Source organism: Mixophyes fleayi, chromosome 4 (assembly GCF_038048845.1).
Source record: "Mixophyes fleayi isolate aMixFle1 chromosome 4, aMixFle1.hap1, whole genome shotgun sequence".
NCBI lineage: Eukaryota > Metazoa > Chordata > Amphibia > Anura > Limnodynastidae > Mixophyes > Mixophyes fleayi.
Genome location: NC_134405.1, coordinates 90,969,847 through 90,991,569, shown reverse-complemented (window position 1 = coordinate 90,991,569; position 21,723 = coordinate 90,969,847). Strand labels below are relative to the sequence as shown.

The 21,723-nt window shown below is 40.9% G+C and overlaps 1 protein-coding gene across 17 annotated transcripts in view; it reads right to left on the bottom strand.

Moving 5' to 3' along the window:
* The window catches only part of AKAP13 (A-kinase anchoring protein 13), a 169,821-nt gene that overhangs the window by 135,776 nt on the left and 12,322 nt on the right, over window positions 1-21,723 (bottom strand). For all 17 annotated transcript variants that reach the window (XM_075207724.1, XM_075207729.1, XM_075207725.1 and 14 more), the window contains exon 2: window positions 20,728-20,777. The gene's annotated coding sequence lies outside the window, so the exon portion shown is untranslated. The remainder of the gene's footprint in view (window positions 1-20,727; window positions 20,778-21,723) is intronic.

Sequence of the window (21,723 nt, the reverse complement as noted above, 5' to 3'; positions counted from 1 at the left end):
CCCCTCCCCTCCCCCCCAAGACTACAAACTACAAGCCCTGTGCTGTCCTGGGGAGTGGCTTAATGAGAAATACTGAGGGACCACTGGAGTGGCAACTCTCCCACCTCAGTGATCCCAGTACAAAGGCAAGGGGTACATACGATCTCCATTGATACTAAGCAAAGAAGAGGAGGGGGGGGGGGGGGGGGAGAGAAAAATAAAATAAAAATGCACACATATTGGAAAGTCAGTAGAAAAACATATTGTTTATGTGTACACCAAAATGAGTCTTCTTTACTTGTGCTCCAAAAAAAGAAATTATAATCCAAGCCATATCTGTTTTTTGTAATCCCAGGGTATATAAATAAAAAAAAATCATAATGAACAACGCAAACTCCTTGGATCCCCACCTCAGAATGACACTAAATTGCCCCCGATACTAAATACCAAGTGATTGACTGGCAGTAAGAGGAGACCCAGGAGCTAACTGCTTTGATCATACATCAATAGAGATGAATTCAATCTATATTGCTATGTGGGTGAAACAAGGAACTATGCTGTGAAGCTCCATTCATGCCAATGTACTTTTCATTTCAATGAGATTCTTCTACATGTAGATAACAACTTCATTGAAATGAATGACCCACTGGTAAGAATACAGAAAACACAAAAAACACTGGTGTAAACGCTCCCATTAACCCCTAGTGGTTACCTACACAATGTGCTCCCATTGTGATGAATGGACTTTTTCAAGTGCGTTGACATGCTTTGAATGCATTGAAATGGATCAAGCAGCATTAACAAATCCCTGCCTCAACCAAAACAATACTTCATTGACTTTGGTGTTCTGAAATTCTACAAACAAACAAAAAATCTCAAATGATCTATATTGAACAAACTCAAAAATTGCTAAGACTATATTATATTGTGCAATTTTCATTGAAACACATACAGTAACAGAGAGGAAAATGAATCATAACCAAATCCAGAACTATTGCAATATATGGTTGGATCTCGAGACCTGCAAAAGGGAAAACAAAACGGTGCTGTCCAGCTAACACTGGTGATATGAGACTCACTTTAAGCCACACATTGTACCCCAAAAAAAGGAAGTACGAAGGAAGTAATAGGAATGGGGTGAGTCATTGATTTCAAAAACTTGCAGCTTGAACTTGTTATAAAGGTTATAGAGTACTTTAACAGACGATAAAAAACATGACAATGATAAGTTATACTTAATCTGCTGTGTAGGGTTACCACAACCTAATGATCCAGCATTAACCCTAGCAACCAACCGTGTTGTCCATGCCCCTCCTTCGTGCTCTGACCATCCATGCTAGTGTGTACTTCAGGAGGTAGGGGCACAGACATCCCCTTAGCCTGCCTGAAATAGGTCAATTTAATAGGAAATAGGAAAGCAACACTCAGGGACTTTCCTACCAATCAGGTAAGGCGAGAACCTTACCTCAGCTGCAGGATCTAGGGGGCAGTAGGGGAAACTTTAATCATCTCTGGTACACTTTCCTGCCCTCTTATTATACCCCTTAACTAGCAGTTATCGCTGTACCTGGCAACCTGACAGAAGCAGGCCGGTAATCAGGACATTCACTAACCAATTGCTTTCTCCTGTGTTTATAAATAGCCCTTGCTCTCACCGATGTACTATTTAGACACTGACAAGAGGAAGTGATCAAGTCACTCACTGAGGGTCATTACCTATGCCAGCAGCAGGTGGTGGGTGGGCCAAGCAGGGCCCAGGCAGTGCTTCACCATAATTTACCCAATCTTAGTTTTGGGCGGCGTGATCCGCATACTTGCCAACCTTTTAAAACTTCAATCCGGGAGACCCCAGGCAGGGGCGCGTGGCTGGAGGGCGGGAGGGGCGGGGGGTGGTGAATCGCAACATTTTGGCCCCACCCCCGCGACAAAATGCCGTTTGTGTCACCGGGGGAGTTGGAGAGCGCAAAATAACGCGATTCACTGTGAACCGTGTCATTTTGACAGCAAGTTGCCGCTTGCGGGATACTTGCCTCCTCTCCCGGGAGTCTACCGGACATTCCGGGAGAGTTGGCAAGTGTATGCGTTATCCTTTAACTTGCATAACACAGAATGCCATTACATGTCACAAGGTAATACCATTGTTATGATTAATCTTGATGATTAATCTTCAAAGAAAAGGAAAAAAAAAAGATAAAAAAGAACACGTTACTGAAACCTGTGGAGGAAATAGAAAAAAACAAAACTTCTCCATCTGTGAATACGCTGCAATGCTACGCTATTTTTTCAGTACCCATCATTTTTAAATGTTATATTTTGATTAAGGCTCTCAATTGTGTTTAGTCTGGGCTTAGATGAACCACCAGAACAGACACAGAGCAGAAGCAACTGTAGAGTTAATTAATGCCAGCTTGTATATTTATGTAGAAGACTTTTTTTCTCATTTGTCAAGTAAATAAGAACAGATGTGTAATATATAAAAGAATTACACATCAAAAGTATACCCCTTATTTACTAGGCCATACATCAAAACAGACTGTAAAAGATCTTATAAAGCGCTACGGAATCTGCTGGCGCTATATAAATAAATGTTGATGATGATGATGTAAAGATCATATGAACTAGATTCAGATTTATCTCGAACGAGAATTCATCTACACAATAAAGTGTTACAATCAAACGTAACAATATGATCAAAGGTGATGAGAACATAAGTTATTAATGCACAAGGAACTAATGACATCACTAAAGCATAAGAGACAGTGCTTCCTAGTGAATCGATTGGTTGTATGTAGGTTCACTGGGCTAGCCCAGTAAAATCTATAGTGCATTGACTGTATAAAAATTGGCTCTAAGCAACCCTGCATATTTCTAAGTCTGTTACATACAGGCCTTTTTGTTTTAAAAACAAAAATGAATACAATAGTCCATTAAAGTCATAGGAGTCTAAAAATTAAAAAAAAAAACCAAAACCAACCAAGATTCCTGCATGATCACGAAAATATAGTTAAGTACTCTTCCTATCTTTTTATTTAATATCATCAAGAACCCTGGCTAATTAGGTCTCCCTTATCTTATTTGCATAGAATACTATAAGATGAAGTTGGCAAAAATAATTGTGGAGAAAAAAAAAAACGTAAAAAAACTCCTGAAACTAAATGGCTCGATGAGAATATTAATAAATAAAAGGTTATCCTCTCAGTTGTAGTCACAAAGAGAAGTCTACACAAAATAAAACTTTCAAAAGGACAAACATAGCTCTTATACACAAAGGTACAGATGTTATTTGGAAGTGTTCAGAAAAGAGTCTGCTCAGCCTGTACTTTCACTAACTTCAAACAGATGACCCATCCAGGTGAACTCCCACCCTTTGACCTGTGGCTACATAAGTTATTATTGTAGCCTGATGTCAGAATGAAGACAAATTTGAATGTTGAATCATATAGGACTCAGAAGTGTGGGGGGGGGGGGGGAGCATTACTTTTATTAGAGGGCGTGGAGTTAAAACAAGAAGAAATAAATGCAGAAAACAAATTTCAAAAATGGAGTAAGAATTAGATTTGTGTGTATGAATATCAACATGTAGTAGAGTTCTATCTACAGTAGACAAAATAAATCATAGGCCATGCATTGGATAAGAAAGAGTAATCTTAAAAAAAGACCACACAAAACCATCTTGAAACTCCACTTCTCTTATCTCATTGAATAATTACAAAGCATTTATGATTGATGGGAAAAGTATTTTAAACCTTCTGAGCATCTCTACTAATGTGATTAGACAATTACATGTCTCTTGCAAAAATTGGCTGGCTTGTTCATCTTATAATTGAATTACTCTGTCTGCAATTCCACGGCATTCAAACGAGCGAATAGTCAACAAGGAGCGTTCCAAATTCCCTTTATTAATATTTCCTCTTTGTCAGACGGGAACATTTTGCCTCTCTCAGAGCAACTTAGAGACATACCCAATGATTCCCAAAACCAACATTGCTGTGGGATTGGATCATATAGCCTCACTGGATCATAAGCACTGTTTTTCCCATTGCAATCTGGCTAGACCATTGCACAATATGCAACACTTATTCTCACATTTACTGAGTATGTTCCCCATTAAAACACTGTGGAGTTTGCGAATGCTATATAAATACATGTTAAGTTAAATAATCAAAAGAGATAGGTAAAGACCACCTATTGATACAAGCCATCCATCTGCATAGCTCTCACAAAACTGCACCGAATGGCATGATAATCCTTTCAAAGCATCTTACTGTGGAGTAATTATCAGTGATGGCAAAAGACACCAACATCCATCACACCACTTGTTACAGTATTATGTGTGCCAATGACCCGTTGGTCGTCCGCATCATACTAGTCTGTTATAAGACTTGTGTCTATAAGCCTGACACCAGCCTAAGAAAAACAGTATTCATATTAAAAAACACAGAAGGATCTGTTCTACCCTGTTATTAAACTGTTAGGCAGTCACACAGTACTATTACATCGGTTTTCTATGTTTAGCATGAAACTACTCAATTAAAACATGAAAAAAGAATGTAAAACCTCCAGAGCTCATTCCTTCAGCTGCTTTGTGGTTTTCCCCACATGCTAAGTCAATCAGATTGCAAAATGAAATACACAGTGTTAGAGGAACAAATGGTGCTAAAAGCATCATCCATCCGAACTACAAAAGAACTTTTAGTCTTTCTGGCAAATGGCCGACTTTTGGATCTGTGACTGGGGGGTTTCAAATGCTACCTAATCGCAATCCACCTACTGGAACGAATTTATTTGATCTTATTTTAAAATTCCTTATAATAGTATACCATTATAAATCATTCTGCTGGATAGTGTTGAAACATGGCAAGTATAAAACGATTGCTACATTGGAATAGGTATAGACGGTGTTCTCTATTTTTGCTACAAGTAGGTCACATGATCATAAATCCTGTCACCAATACGACAATTAGTAATGCTGTCAAGCAACCAAAACACATTTAGTTATAATTTAAGAGTAAACTGTAACAGGTTTCAGTCACTTAACAGGAATTTGATTCCTGTCCACGTATTTGAAGAAAAATGTACTTCACATTGTCATACAGTTGGAGTAGCCATTTTTAGGGCTGAAGAATAAACTCATAAAAATGCAGCCTATTAACTCACTTGAGGCTAGCAGTAAGACATAGACTGTATTTTTTAAATATTAGTGCTGCACACACAATGGCTGCTTACACAGCATGTTTGTAACAGGTACGCTTGAATTTCCTTTCAACAAATTCCATCAAGAAAATGAACACATTTTGTTGTATGTGCCTTTTTCTTCTGTCTAATAATATATAAGCTCTTCCATACAAAAGCAGCTGAAGTGATTTATAATAATACAAAACAAGCCTGTAATTGTAAAAAGGCAAAATTATTTTCCCTTGTTATTTCTCACTGCCAATGTTACATTCATGTACTCCACTTAAATTCCTGGAATAACACCCCCAAGGAATCCAAGCAACAGTGAGTTTCCTGCCCTGACAAGTTAGCAATAAAAGTGTTAGGAATTAATATCAGCGTCAAAGTTAATTCCAAAGTCCGTGTAACAAAGTCGAAGAAATTTTGATATGTAAAGACTAAAATAAACAGGACTATATCATAAAAACAAAGCGGAGAGGCTGTTTTAGTGTATACCAAGGTCATTGTGCTGTGACTGAGAGACTTATTTAAACAGGATGTTTTTCATGTTTACCATCCAAGTCCAATCTCACATAGCAAAACTAGGGAAGGTAATTACAGCAATGCATATAACACGGTGTAACACAAACGCTGACCTGGAAAACCGATGGACGCGGTCCAACAAGTGTGGTTAATATGTAACCCACCTGCAAAGTCTTAGAAATATAATGTGCTGTTAACAAAGGCCAATCCAGACACAGACATCCATTCACTTGTGGTTTCTGGAAGGTTAGAATTGCATCAATACTAAGGTTTCAGCAGCAACAGACACTTTGATTGCAGGGTTCCCAATATTTTATGCTGCTTGGATTTAGAAAGAGATGCAAGTATGCGATGAGCAATAAACTGTGGACCAGTTATACCCCATTCATACTGCACCAAAATCCCAGGTTTTTCCTGGGTCGAGCTGAAACGACCCGGGTCTTGTTGCAGTACGAATGGTACAAGTGAAAAATCCCGGGTCTAAAAACCCGGGTCTTCGAGAGATGGTGGATGGTGTTCTCAAGCTAAAGCTGAAGCAGAAGCGTTTTTGTACTGAGAAAATTGCTTTTAATAGTTTAGAAAAACAGTGTTTATTTACAGCATTTATGACACACTGGATGGAGGAAGAGGTGCGTGAGCTGCTGAATGTCAGAGGGGAGGAAGAAATTAGAAGGCAAGTGACTGGGACTGTGAAGGATGCCACAGTGTACTACAACATTGCCAAAATACTCACACAACGTGGCATAAAGAGGACACAGCAACAAGTCCTGAACAAATTGAAGTCCCTGAAGAAGCAGTACACTAAAGTCCATGACCACAACAGGCGCAAAAGTGGCGCTGAAAGAATGGACTGGCCCTTTTATGACCAGTGCAATATGGTCTTTGGACATTCTCCTCTGACAAATCCAATTGCACTGTCATCTTCTAGCAATGTGGATGCGGCTATACCAACACCACCAGAGAGCACACAGACAAGCGAGACCGCAACGAGAATAATAGAAGATTCTATTGAAGACACCCCAGAACTGGAGTGCTCTGCCACAACAGATGACACCAACATGTCTTGAGAGGAATTGAACGATTCACAGCCATTCCCTGCTGCGCAAGTCGTTACAGAGGCTTCGCAAGAAACGCAGCCAGAACCAGTGCCGGTGTCAAAGTCTATGCCAGGTCCCAGTTTACGCTCCAACAGTAAGTATCTTTAATAATCTCACATAATAACCAACCATATATACATACATTTATATCTACATAATTTGTAAAAAATAAAAAAACTGTATAAACAAAAGTCCCAAAAACAGAGAACTATATCAACCGAAATGCAAGCCAAATACCAAAAAATATATCTACATAACTTTAAAAAAATTAAAAAATGTTTGAACATAACTGTAAAAAAAGAGAAGTATATCAACATAAATGCAAACCAAACACCAATGTTTCTACATAACTTTAAAAAGAGAACTATTTCAACAAAAAGTCCAAAAGACAAATATAATACACTCCAAAGTATTAAAACATCTCTACGCATATGTTGCAGTGCAAAACTACTGAGCAAGAGGGCGGAGGCCTCAAGCACATATCAGCTTACAACACTGCTTTTTTGTTCTGCCATATTCAGGGCCGGTGCTAGGGTCCATGGCGCCCTAGGCAAAATCGGCGCCCTCTCCCCCCCCCCCGCAAAAATCGGCGCCCTCCTCCCTCCTCCCCCCTCACCCTGTCTTTTCTTACCTTGTCTCACCACCGCCGCCTCTCTGCTCCATCTCCTCCCCTCCACTCACTGACACTAGTGAGTGGAGGGGAGGAGACGGAGCAGAGAGGCGGCGGTGGTGAGCAATGGCCTCTTCCCCCCCCTCCCCCGTGCATCTGAATGCTGTGAGGCGGCCGTGACAGGTATGGTCAGCGGTCGCCGCACAGTTTTAAAATTAATTTCCAGTTCTGTGGCGCCCTCCAGAGCCCGGCGCCCTAGGCAAGTGCCTAACCTTGCCTAATGGGAGCGCCGGGCCTGGCCATATTATATATTCTAATGTATGTTTTACTGTGTTTTTTTCTACGTACAGTTTACAACGTTCCTAAAAAACGCAAAAGGCCCAACAAAATGGACCAAGCAACTAAAACAATGACAACGGTCATGATGGATCAACTGCGGGAGATGGACAGCACCATGAGGGAACACGGGAATACACAACTGCAGCGTTTCATGGACAATGAGCGGGAACTGCAGGACTCTTTCCTCATGCAAATCATGAACATGCAGGAACGCGTGTTACGCGAAAATCGTGAGTGTATTATGGGATTCATGGACAGACTCCTCTCACGGGTGCAGGCACCTCCTCCAAGTCCTTACTATTATGACGGACATTATCCTATGTACCAGCGGGGGCAACCCATGTTAGGCAACAATAACCCTCCAAACCCGGTACAGAATACACAACATGCTCAACCTATGGGTAACCCCAACATAGAATACCCACCGGGTTTTCCACTCCAAACCACTCCACCACCAGAAATGCCACAATATAGGCAATTGTAATAATCATGTTTTATGGTCACGTGCGATCTGGAATCACACCATTAGCTTCTCATATATATATATATATATATATATATATATATATATATATATATATATATATATATATATATATATCGTGAAAAGCAAATTTGCACTTACTGTTTGGGCACATTTGTGTCTTCGGTTTACTACTTATGTATATATTTTATTTTTTTCTACATGCAAGTAAGCACTTTTATGTTGAGTCATTTTATATTTTGTTGTGAAGAGACATATGAGGAAATATGTACAAAACAAAATACAATATGTGAAGTAAACATATATTTTTTATTTTTACATTTGTGTGGTACATTCAAACAAGGGAGGTCAAATTGGCAGTGAGGGTGGTCCTAATAAGTTCAGCAGAGGTATTGGTGCGCTCTCCTTCAAAAGTACTGGCGTCCACTGACAGCACTGGCATTTCAGATTCCTGAACATTCCACTCAGGTAGAAATTGCTCTTTTTGAATTTCACAAATGTTATGTAAAATACTTGCTTGGTGTCAATGTCAATGCGCTTCAATAGACAGCGCCAACGTCCTTTCAAGCGCCTAAAAGCATTTTCCACCACCATCCGAGCAGAGCTCAGGGTATGTGTAAACCGGATCTGTTCCTGAGACAGGTGATGTTGCTGAGTGAACCCCTTCATCAGCCAGCGCCTCAAAGGGTAAGCAGCATCCCCAATGATGTGTACCGCTATCTCCACACCATCAACAAACGTAGATTTCTGTAAATAAAAACATGCAGTTTCACGTCACCATGTTTAAAATATTGGTCAAATAACGCAGTACACTTGGTACTATATGGTGAAAATGCATTTTGCAAGTGTTACATCTGTATATAAAAAGGGGCAGTAAATACATACAATATTGATAGCAAACAATAGTATATAAGCTTCAATTACAAAAACATCATACAACATTACACTGATATTTACCTCTCTAGAGAACAGCCAGCCATCTGGTCTTTCCTCAGCAATTTGATAAAGGTCCGAATTTGCTAGAACTCTGGCGTCATGGGAACGTCCAGGCCACCCGATGAAAAAATCTGTGAAACTGACATAAAAAAATACATATAGCAATGTTTTACAATACGCAATACACATGGCACAGTCACATAAAAAAAACCATAAAAAATGCTTACCAATAGTTGTGGTCAACCGCAGCCTTTGCGGTTGTAGTAATCAGCATGGTTGTCTGTGGGGGCAATGATGGGGATGTGTGTCCCGTCTATGGCTCCAGCACACTGTGGAAACCCACGCTTCAGGAATCCTGCAATTGTATCATCCAGGCGCTGACCTTGCGGTAAGGAGATGAAGCGATGATACAGGGCTTCCAGCAATGCCGTGGTGACTTCATGCACTAGAGTGCACACTGTGGATATCCCCACTCCAAACAAGCAGGAGATTGTCCGGTATTCTCCAGGGGTAGCATACCACCACAACACAATAGAAAGGCGCCTACATGGTGGAATAGGTTTCCCAAAGTTAGTGGCCTTCCTGGAAAGTGCTGGGGTAATAAGGTCCAGCACATAGTTAAATGTCCCACGTGACATTCTGAAGTGTTGCATCCACTGCTGTTCCTCAAACACTTCCACAGTAGACCAGAAAGCTTCTCCGTGGCTACGCTCTCTGGCACGTATGGTTCGGTTACTGGCAGCACTGAATCTCAAAATTGAGGCAATGCTGGCCCTGAGAAACGCTCTCCTCCTGCGCATATACAGACACCGAGTTTTCTTCTGTTGTGCCATAAACTTCGCCTTCCTCCTCCTGAACTGGGACTGTGCAAGAGTGCACAGTGTCAGCAGCTGCAGCAAACTCTCATTTGCTGCATAAAACATCAAAAAAATACTAGTAAACATGAACTCTGGGCTACACAAAAGTGAGTCGTCGGCCATGATGAAAAGTAATGTGGTCAACAATCACCACCCACTTTAGCATCATCTTTATGCGTCAACAAACCAGTCACCTTTCAATGACATCACCGTTTTTCAGCCAATGAAAACTGCTCTGGTGATGACTCCCACAAATTGCCAGGGCACAGACTTGTGCAGTATGAATGGGGTCAACCCGGGAAATTCCCGGGTCCGAGGTGCAGTATGAATGGTGTTTCTGAGCTGGGACGCTCCGAGACCCTGCAAAAACCCGGCTTCAAAAACCCGGGATATTGCAGGGGCGGCAGTATTAGTAGCATTGCTCTAACACTTTTGTATTTCTTAAAAAGGCAACATAATAATAAATTGGCTATTTGGTTAAAAAAATAATAAAATGTTCCTACACACAGACACTTTCCTTGCGTCTGTGATAAGTTCAGTATGAGCTGCATTCACCACTGCTCTGCACATAGGGATCCCATTGAACCCTAGAGAAAAGGTGCGACATTACACACAAGCATTCAGCATATAAAAATAATAGGGCTCTATTAATCAAAATGATGGTGAGTGAAGACTAATTATCACATCTAATCTGCTTAATTCTCTGATAACAATATACCTATTACCTACACCCAGTGGTCTGGAGTCCACCAAAAACCAGCTAGAGAGAGTGTAGACAACAGGTACACTTAAGCAGTCATTATCAATAAAGTCTCCGATCCACTCTGCACCACATGTCAAATTCTCCTGCAAACTGACACTGTACGCAAGGAGGAAACAGGGCAGTTTCCTTTCTTCTAAGACAATATTTTCCAAAGGATCTTAAAGAGAAAAAAAAACCAAAACAAAAACTAAGTGTACATCAACAGCAAAATATCCAGACAGCAACGGGTCATATAAAGTTTGTACTTCCACTACACCACTAAGCAACATCCTTCTATTCAGTTTGGAGAGGAGTGTTGCCGCCATTTATATCTTAAAGGAGCATAATAAAGAAGGGGTGAAAAAAAGGCACTTGGCTTGAAAACATCATGTACCTTGTACATCTCTTCTTGCCAAGAAAAACAACTTTACTCCTATACTGCTTGCGAGCAGGGCCCTCTTGCCTCTCTGTCTTTCTGTATTACCCAGTATTGTTTAATTAATGTTTGTTCCCAATTGTAAAGTGATACGGAATTTGCTGGCGCTATATAACTAAATGTTGATATATCTGAGAGATGTTTGGTTATTGCTGTGTATCGCTGTAATTATAAAGTGGAAATAGGGGGTTCTGTTCCATTGAGCAGCATGTGTGACTGCACATCTTACCCCTTATAGATCACCAATAGAAAATATAGGACAATCACTACTTTTAATTAGCATGTATAGTGGTAAAGAGCAGCATTTGCTCCCTTTGTATCATTTTGTAGAACTGCTCGTCTTATTTGTCACAGAACAAGTGTTTTTACTTTTTGGAGAGGTGGACATTCCAAGAGGCAGGTCCCACCCCAATGGGCTAATCACACACATAGGAGAACTGACTGCCTGGCAATATGTTGTCGACAATGTGGAATGGTAATGGGGGTATAAACAAAAAAAAGTGGCAGTTATGCCTATGTGGTATTCTGATTCATGTCAGCTGAGCCCCATCAAAACATCAAAAAGCAAATCTACTTTCAGAAAAAGTATATTCTCCATCTAATTAATTGCACGTGAAGAGTGAATGTTATATGTTCCCACATGTTCAAGTTTGTTTGTCACAAATAAGTAATATCATTCTATAGCTTTTGCATCAGCCTTTTATGTTCATGTTTTCATTTCAGTGAAAGTCACCATACTGCTTTAATCAAACATTAAAAAAGAAAAGTCCTGCCGTTTTTTAATCCTAGTGGGAAAACTTAACAATACCCTGTGTACTTTAGTCAATTTGTATGCCCCGAACCAAAACCAACGCTCATTTTTTGCTTCCTTAGACTCCCTGCTCTCTCAGGTCCGCCAGGGAGAAGTGATTATGGCCGGGGACTTTAATGCTGTGGTAGATGACACTGTTGATAGATCTTCTAATGCGACTGCCCCCGCCGGCAGCTCCGAGTCTCGTAAATCTAAAGCCTTTGCATCCCTCCTCTCTCATCATCTTCTCTTTGACTCCTGGAGAATTAGACAACCCTCGTCCCGAGACTATACGTTCTATTCTTCGGTTCATGGATCTTATTCGCGAATAGACATGATCCTCTTCAGCCGCGATCTATCCCTAAAACTTCAGGCAGCTCGCATCCATCCAATGGTCTTGTCTGACCACTGCCCCATATCTGCTGATCTCGCTGATATAGTTTCCCGCCCCCGCCCTGCTACGTGGCGCCTCAACGACACCATCCTGCATGACCCACACAGCTCACCCTTGATTTGCGGAATCTTTTAGATGAATATTTTCTTCTAAATGACCTTCCAGACATGCCCCCCGCGACCCTCTGGGAAGCCCATAAGGCGGTGATACGGGGTCATTTGATTAGCATGGCTTCACGCCGTAGGAAATTGACAATTCATAACCGTACCTCATTAGCTATCCAACTTCAGACTCTGGAGCGACAACATAAACTCTCCCCAGATGAAGCTACTTTGAACAAACTTTTAAAAGTACGGTCTGATTTGAATCTTCTCCTCTCTGAATCCACAGCCGCGGCCCTGAAACGGCTGAAGCAAACGTTTTACGAGAAGGGAGACAAAGCAGAGAGGATCTTGGCCACCCGTTTGAGGGCTCAAACTTCCCAAAATAATGTTATGACCCTGAAATCGGCCTCGGGCTCCCCCATACACAGCCCTGATCAAATAGGACTTGAGTTTCAGAAGTTTTACTCTGCCTTATATAATTTAGATAGCTCAAATCCTGGAAATACTCCCCCAGCTGAAATCATAAAAGCTTTTCTAAAACAAGCAAACCTCCCCACTCTCTCCCGCGATTCGGCCCAACAATTAAATGAAGAAATCTCGTCAGAGGAAATACTGGATGTTATTAAAGCACAAAAGGCCTCTAAGGCCCCGGGCCCAGATGGCTTCACTGCAGCCTATTATAAAACATTTTCCCAGACCCTGGTCCCCCACCTCCGCACCCTGTTCAATGCTGTCTTGCAAGGAGCTCCATTCCCTAAATCAATGTTGGAAGCACGTATAGTAGTTATACACAAGGAGGGGAAGGACCCTAGTGACTGTGCAAGCTACCGTCCTATGTCCCTCCTTAATGTAGATGTTAAGATTTATGCAAAATTATTAGCCACTCGTTTCAATACAGTCCTTCCGGATCTGAGCCATTATGATCAGGTGGGCTTTATCCCAGGTCGTCAAGCCAGAGATAATACCCGTCGGGCAATAGATATACCGTATTTGCCGGTGTATAAGACGACCCCCAACATTTCCACTCAAAATATAGAGTTTGTTATATACTCGCCGTATAAGACTACCCCCTCTTCCGCACACCTTTCACACACCAAATAAAACGTAAAAGAACATCAGATTTGATTTCAACATGTTAATTTATATTCGAATGCCTATGACATGCAGGAAAACTGTCACAAGGCTGTATGTTATCAAACATGTACAGTAAACATAAAACAGTGCAAGTTTATTAAACGTAATTCACTAGTCAATGATAGAAGGAAGATAACAAATAGAGGGAGAGAGCAAGTGCACACTTACCCCTTGGCATAATCTTTAATGCTTTTTCATTTGATTTCCAGTCCCAAACCATCTTTTCTGTTACTCAATATTGTCTTGCAGCAGCACAATTATTATGTTCCATGGCAAAGTTTACAACTTTAAGTTTAAAACTTGCATCATATTTCTTTCTTTTTGCTGGTGCCATGATAGGGTTTTGACTGCTGGACATTTTCTATGCTGTATTGTGCTGTACAATGGTGCAGTACTGTGGTTGGCTGTTGGCTGTATACAAAGCCTGATTGGATTGGTCCCTGCTCCGTCTGCCCTCCCTGTCAGCAGAACGGGCTGGTCACGCCAAAAAGGCTGGCACCCCTGTATCACTGCTAATGCTCGCCGCAGCCACGCTGATGACCCGCCGCGGCCGCATTGGATACCGCACGATACTGGACCCCCACTTGGAGGCATGTTTTTCAGGGCAAAAAAGTAGTCTTATATGCCAGCAAATAGGGTAATTCAAATAATTAATCAGAGACGTCTCCCAGCCCTGATGCTCTCTTTGGACGCCGAGAAGGCATTCGATCGGATTTCGTGGGACTTCATGTTTCACGCTCTGAAGACGTATGGCTTCTCGGCTGAATTCCTGACGGGAGTTTCTGCTCTTTACAATTCTCCCACCTCTAGGGTATTGGTTAATGGCTCGCTTTCTGATCCGCTCTCCCTTTCCAATGGGACGAGACAGGGATTCCCCCTATCTCCTTTAATTTTTGCATTGGTTATAGAGCCCTTGGCAGCAATGATTAGGCAGTCGGCTTTGATAACGGGTGTGGAGGTGGGACCCCGGGAATTCAAGGTCTCTCTTTTTGCGGATGATATACTGCTCTCTCTCACGAACCCCCAAGACTCTTTACCCGCCCTATACAGGCTCATCGATGAATATGGTCTTCTCTCAGGCTATAAAATTAATTTTGCTAAATCAGAGGCCATGCTCCTGCACGCTCCCCCTCCCCTCCGTGCCACCCTACAGGCTAATTTTGCTTTGTGCTGGCAGGCGAACAAGATTAAGTATCTTGGGGTCTATATCACCTCTTCTATGACCGATTATATAGAGAGAATTTTCCTCCCCTTCTCATTAAAATAAAAAAAGACCTAGAAGTATGGAGGAGCTATATTATATCGTGGCTGGTGAGGATCATTGCTGTTAAGATGAATCTGATCCCCAAACTTCTTTACCTCTTCCAGACTCTACCGGTGAAGGTGCCGGACCCTGTGTTTCGGGACTTACATTCTTCTTTCCTCAAATTTGTCTGGCGTGGCAAGCCCCCAAGAGTCTCAGTAGCAGTACTTAAACAGCCCAGGGCCCGGGGAGGAAGAGGCTTTCCCAGTTGTTAAACACTATTACTTGGCGGCCCATCTGACCCAGGTTGCAGTTACTTATGTCCCTTACCGGACTGTAGCATGGGTGGACTTGGAAACCCACTTTGTGGGAGTCCCTTCCTTGTCATCCCTATGGGGCCTCTCCAGACTGGACAGACCACAGGGGGCCTCCTTACTCCAATCGCTCAAATTTTGTTTGTCCCTATGGGACTCGTCCCGGCTCAAGCACAAACTGTCCTCCCTTATTTCACCTCTAACTCCCCGCTGGAGCAACCCGCATTTCCCCCCAGGTGGCCAGTCACAGCAATTTAAATGTGCAGAGATACATGTGGTCTCAGACCTGGTGGTTAACGGAACTTGGGCCTCTATCTCAGATCTTCAGCATAAGTTTGAATCTTTTCGCCCGCTTTTCTTTGAGTACTTCCAGGTTCGACACTTCGCTATGTCCTTGCCCACCTCTGACACTCTTAGGCCCCTCACTCCCTTTGAGTACATGTGTTTGCATTCCCCACTCACCAAAGGGATGGTGTCGAGGATTTATAACTGGCTAATGGATATATCCTTTCACACTCCAGGACGCCATGAACGTGAATGGGAGAGGGATCTGGGACCTCCTCCGGATGAGTCTTGTTGGGAGGAGGTCAGAGAGGGGATTGCCAAGAGCTCAATATCCACACTTATTAAAGAAACTGCATACAAGCTGTACTATAGGTGGTACTATACCCCAGATAGGTTGTCTAGAATGTTTACCACTGCTACTCCGAGCTGTTGGCAGGAATGTGGCCAGAGAGGCACGATGCTTCATATATGGTGGACCTGTCCCCGTATAATCCCTTATTGGAACATGGTCCTTGCACTTATTAATTCCGTATCTGAACAACAGATCACTAGGGATCCCTGGTCATTCCTTCTCTCTCGCCCTATCCCTGATGAGACCGCCCCTTCCAACAAGCTGATATCCCACATACTAGCTGCTGCCAAATCCCTAATAGCTAAACACTGGAAAGATCCCAACCCTCCCTCTGTGCAGTCCTTACGGAACTACATCTGGCATATATAAATAAATGATGATGATGATGATGATGATATTGCAAGCATGGAGAGTATTACATGCTACCTTCACGATAAATCCTACAACTTTGACAAGGTTTGGGCCCCGTGGTATCTCCAGCAAAGCCGTAGCTGTTTACCCCCTTTGGCTCTCTCGTCCTCTAATGGTACATAAACTCTGGGCCGTCTCCGGATCCTCCAGGTTGGTCGTCGTGCGCCATGGGTAAGAGATCCATATATCTTGCCGTCTACTTTTTATTTTCCTATTTATTTTATAGGTCGTTATTCTGTAAATATGTTACTTACAACCTCCTTTGTAATAGGTATGGTGATATACGTGCCTGTCCTTCACAGCCCTCCCCCCCCCCCCGTTTCCCCTCCTTAACCCGTTTTGTTTCCGGTCTCTTTCCTACCCCTTCCTTCTACTATAAAAATTTAAAATAAGAGGAGACATCTTGTTGTCTTAAAACAGTTGGTTTTTACTTGTTGTTTGCTCTTTTCTATGCTGTTTCCTCTTGTAACAAATAAAGAGTTTAAAAAAAAGAGAAGTCCCCAAATGTAACAATTAAGCAGCGACAGAATTAAAGTGCCTTAATGTTCCACTGCAACAAAGAACTGTTATATATAGATACTTGTAGGTTAGCTTCTTTCACACATATATGCATAAAGAAACAGTAAAGCCCACAAATGAAGATTTCCGATCACCATGGAGGTGAAAAACAATGTAAAGTATCACCAACCAACTCCAGTACAGATAACTAAAGCTCATCCCACATATTTAGGACAGTGCATTGACGAAATCACATACAGGTCAAAAAGCTAAGAAAGCAAGTCAACTGAGCTACAAGTATTAGCGTGCTAGTTGTTTCATGTATATTAATCACAGCCTCTAAGATTTATGAATTTCTAATAGTGGCTTTACTCACACTTTGAATGTTATTGTAAGGACAATGGCACCTACCTACAACTTACAGAGCAGTTACTTGTGGTATTTTGCTTATATATCTTCCCATTTATTCAAAGGATTTCCAATTTCACAAGCACAATGGTCAGGATATAATCTGTGTACGGTCAAAGCTACACACAAAAGCAAATAAAGCTAAGGCATTAAAAAAATACACTTTACGTCAGCCAGCTCTATTTGACATTTTGAAAAAGCTTACAGAATTACAGTTAAAGGGAGCATAAACTAAAGGTCATTGCAGTAACGTGGCAGGATCTACCAGGCACCCCAGAACTTAGCCTCTGCTAAAAGAAATTGAACACAGACCAGATCAGAACTACAGTTAATGTCAATGTGATTTTGTGTTTAATTGCCTCTGGATTATCTGCCATTCCAATGCACAGAAAGAGGCGCTAGTCCCAGCACCAACTAAAGCCTCATAAATGACTCTAATGTGATAATCAGTGTTTAGCTAATAAGATCTATATTACACAAAGCACTATAACAAGTAGTGATAGAGAACATTTCAGGCAATACATCTTGGGAAAAATATAGGTTTCTCCAAAAGGTGAAGGGACTTCTGGAAAATTGCAATTACATGTAAGTCATGTGAACAGTAGTGGCATAAATTAAGGGAGTGCATATGGCACAGGCGCTACGAGGCCCAGCAATGCCAGGTCAACCCCTCTGAACCCCACTTGTACCAAAGACCCTCACTCTGTTGGACCCCTGCCCAAACTTTACTATAGGGATCAGCAATGCACGGAGAGTCACTTCCCCACACGCTGAGTTTTAGAGCATGACATGGGCTTCTGGTGACACAGAACAACCACCTGCAGACAGATAAAACACAGTAAGGGATGACTGCCTCTTTATGTAGTGTGACAGAGGTGTGAGTACATTGTTAACCCCTGACTGAGTATTTATAGGACCTTGTGGAAGTACTGAGGCAGTTTCCTTCAAATAAACAGGACATCAGAAAGACGGCAGCCAGTGCCAGCCCAGTCTGTTTCATTGTTCAGTTTTTGGCAAGAACTGCTTCCGTACAGTAAAGCAGCGCAGGTCTGGACAATATTTGGAAGCAGCAGCTACATTAATCAAGTTATTCATCTCAAGAACCTATTTCCAAGGTCTGGACATTTTCATATATTAATTGCTGTATCATTAAGCTGTTGAATAAAATAATTTGCAGCTATGCTTAGATGTGTCAATCTCAAGTAAGAGAATGGGAAAGGAAGGAAAGGTGACGTTACTTAGTAAATGTGCTAGTGACAGATCTCCCAACTTTAGCACAGACGGACACAAAAAGACAATGATGCTTTATTTTTTAAAGTCGATCTGCTACAATGAAAATTACATTTTTTTAATGTAATAATATAAGTACTTTAAATTAGGCTAACCACTTATCTTTCCACCATTCATGCGTGTGTGATCGCGAGAGATGGAGAGGGACAGAGCGAGCATTTCAGCATTCTAAAGGTTTACAAAAAAAGATGGCACTTTCCTGAGAGACGGAACAGAAATATCATTACCAAACTTCTTTACATTTTGTAACAGAAAATAAACTAGACAAATCATTATTGGGTGTTTTACATACAGCATCAGGATTTAATGTGGGGATTAGTCTATTATAAACTTATACTATATTGCTCATGTGATCTTTAGCGACAGCGCTGATAAGTTGAATCAATAAATGACATTCAGCCATGGTTTCACAACTTGCACTGAGATATGAAGTTAAACCATTAGGAATGAAAAGTTCAGAGAACTCCTTTACAGTTAAATTCTTATTATATGCAACTTTACCTTTTACTGCTCCTATTTATTAGCATGCACAGACACACCCTTTCTACCTTCACTTCAACAGAAAGCACGATGGATAAAAGCAATCTTTTTTTCTCCGCCACAGATTAAATATTCTAACCCTACTATTCACAAGGCCATAGCTATAATATGAATGTGATTTTCATGGACCATGCAATCTACTTTTTTGCTGTTATATACAAATTATAGATACCGATTTTGTCAACTACAAAATATCCTGTGTGTCAGGGGTTCTAAACATTGTCATACAACATACATATTCAGGAACCATAGAAACGCTTTACAGACCAAACTGGGCATACAGTGAAAGCAATAAATCACTGCAGAGAACAGTGATAGAAATGGGTGTACAATGATGAACAGCAAGGTTCTGTCAACAATGTTCACTAACAACTCCTCGGTCCTCGCTTTTGATATTTTATTAAACTAGGTAAACACTACAGAAAAATTTTCCTGATGCGATATCGTTAACTATTTTCCCAACGACTAAAAGCCCTGATCAGCGTGCCGATTCATACGTACACACTTACACAATTTATCTTGAGATCTGCGCTCTTCATCTGTCATAACCATCTGCTGAAAAGATTGCGTCTCTGTAATCTCTATGGAGATCTGCCTGCACTGCTGGTCGTTAGTGTATATACACTACAGAGATATTTAGTCCACTTACAAAATCAAATGAAACGATAGGATGTGCTTTGATACAATAAAACATGATCGTGAGAGCGTAAACACTAATGTGATATCGGACCCAACAGTCATTTACCGTGTGATTGGCACAATCATCGGGTGAAAAACCTGTAGTGTGTACCTAGCCTTATTCCTCAGATTACCAAAAACCCTGCTGTGACTTCAACCAAAGAACTCCCGCAAAGAGTGATTTTACATCCTGCTTTCAGGGCTATTTAAACTAAAATAATGTAGAATTTAGGAGCCACACAAAGAAATCTATGAGCCAAGTTGACCTTTTTCAAGAAAAGTTAACTAAATATTTAGCAATTGCACCCGATTCTTATTTTAAAGAGAATATCCATAATGAAACCATTGAATCAATCAGATTAGAAGACGAAGCATTGACATGTATTAAAAAGGAGTGATAGAATACAGACTCCACATTCATCATAACTACAACAGCGAGGTCAATCAGCAGTCACACGTGCCTTGAAATACAACAAAAATGGCTTTAATTAAAATGGCTCACGTTGTCAGTCACTTAGCAGTCATTACAACCAATTATTTCAGACCAAATGGCCTTATAACCTGCTAACACAGATGTTTTTTAAGACGTTTTTCTAACAGACATCCAACGTTCCATATATTCCCTTTGTAAGAAAAAAGTGCAGGGTGAAGAACACACAGACATCTGGATATGAAAGTGGAACGGTACCATGTGTTGGCTTTAATTTTTGCATTTGGTTCTCTTTCAGCTTTCCTGCATACACACATCAAAGGTACGAACAGGCTCTTAAACAGTCGCCATTGGAGGAGACTGGGATGATCATTGTGTCACCGGACAAGAACGTTCACCAACGTTACTAGAATATGCCAACACAACATTCCTTTCTCTTGTTTAGAGACTCCTGTATCCTTAACAATGGTTAAGCACCATCAATTCTATGTGCCTTCTAAAAGTGTAGACACATTGTATGTATTATTAAACAATGACCTCACAGGACGCACCGTTTTGCTATTCTAAAGCTCATCATCTCACCAAGAACAAAATGTTTCAATTTGTTTTGTTTTTTTCATATCAATCTAAAATTAGAATGGTATAAAACATGAAGTACTGTACCAAGGATATAGCTTACCTCTTCCCTGGTGGTATCACAGGAAGGAAAGTTCTTAAATATTTAAATACCTAAAATGAAAGAAAAATACATTACTACAGAATACTACATTAGCAAGGAACTCAAACAAGAACTAGAATTTCCTGGCACTGCTATTTAGTTCATGTGACAGAGAATGCTGGCATGATACACACATTTGTTCACAATTCCAAAGGTCAGGTTATTCTACACATACAATGTTGTACCTTGCGATTACAATTTTCGTATATTTTACATGAAGACTTTACTAAATGTACAATTACAGAGCCACATTCTATATTGAATGGTTTCCAAAAACTGTTCAGACATCAGGTAAATTACATATTTCATTAATGATGCAATTGTCATCTTTAGCTGTAATTTGCTCCTAATCTCATTTAAGGTCCATAAAGACTGGAAGTACCAATATTTTTGGAGAAGTTAATCCTGCTGTCCGCTGGATTCCTAAAATAACTGGGCAATGTATAAATTCAAAAGTGATTGCCTGCCAAAATGACAGAGATAAAATATAATCTTGTAAAAGAAAACAAAAAAAAGGAATGCTAAAGAGGCAGACAATTTAACCTTTACATAACGGGACAAATTTAGCTATGCTGGAGGACAATGAGTCATTATCATGTAATGATGATCCTAATGAGTTAGCATCTATTGTACATTGCCAATTAGGACAATTAAACTAGAGATTGATCTCAAATCAGAATCCAAAGTCTTTGCAGTGTTCTCCCCACCACCTATTTCCTGAGTGTTATACATGGCTGTTTTTACTTGCCACCCGGCTCTTGGAGCCCAACATAGTCCTATTATAATAGGATAAACCATTGTTTCTCCTATTAGAACAGGCACAATGTGAGCACAACAGCCAGCAGTGTGTGTTAGACCACTGACCACTCCTGGCAGGTGTGGACAATAACCCATCACATTTTTCAATATTATTGCAAAGTATTACAAATGCCCCAACCAGACTGCTTCTTAATGCCA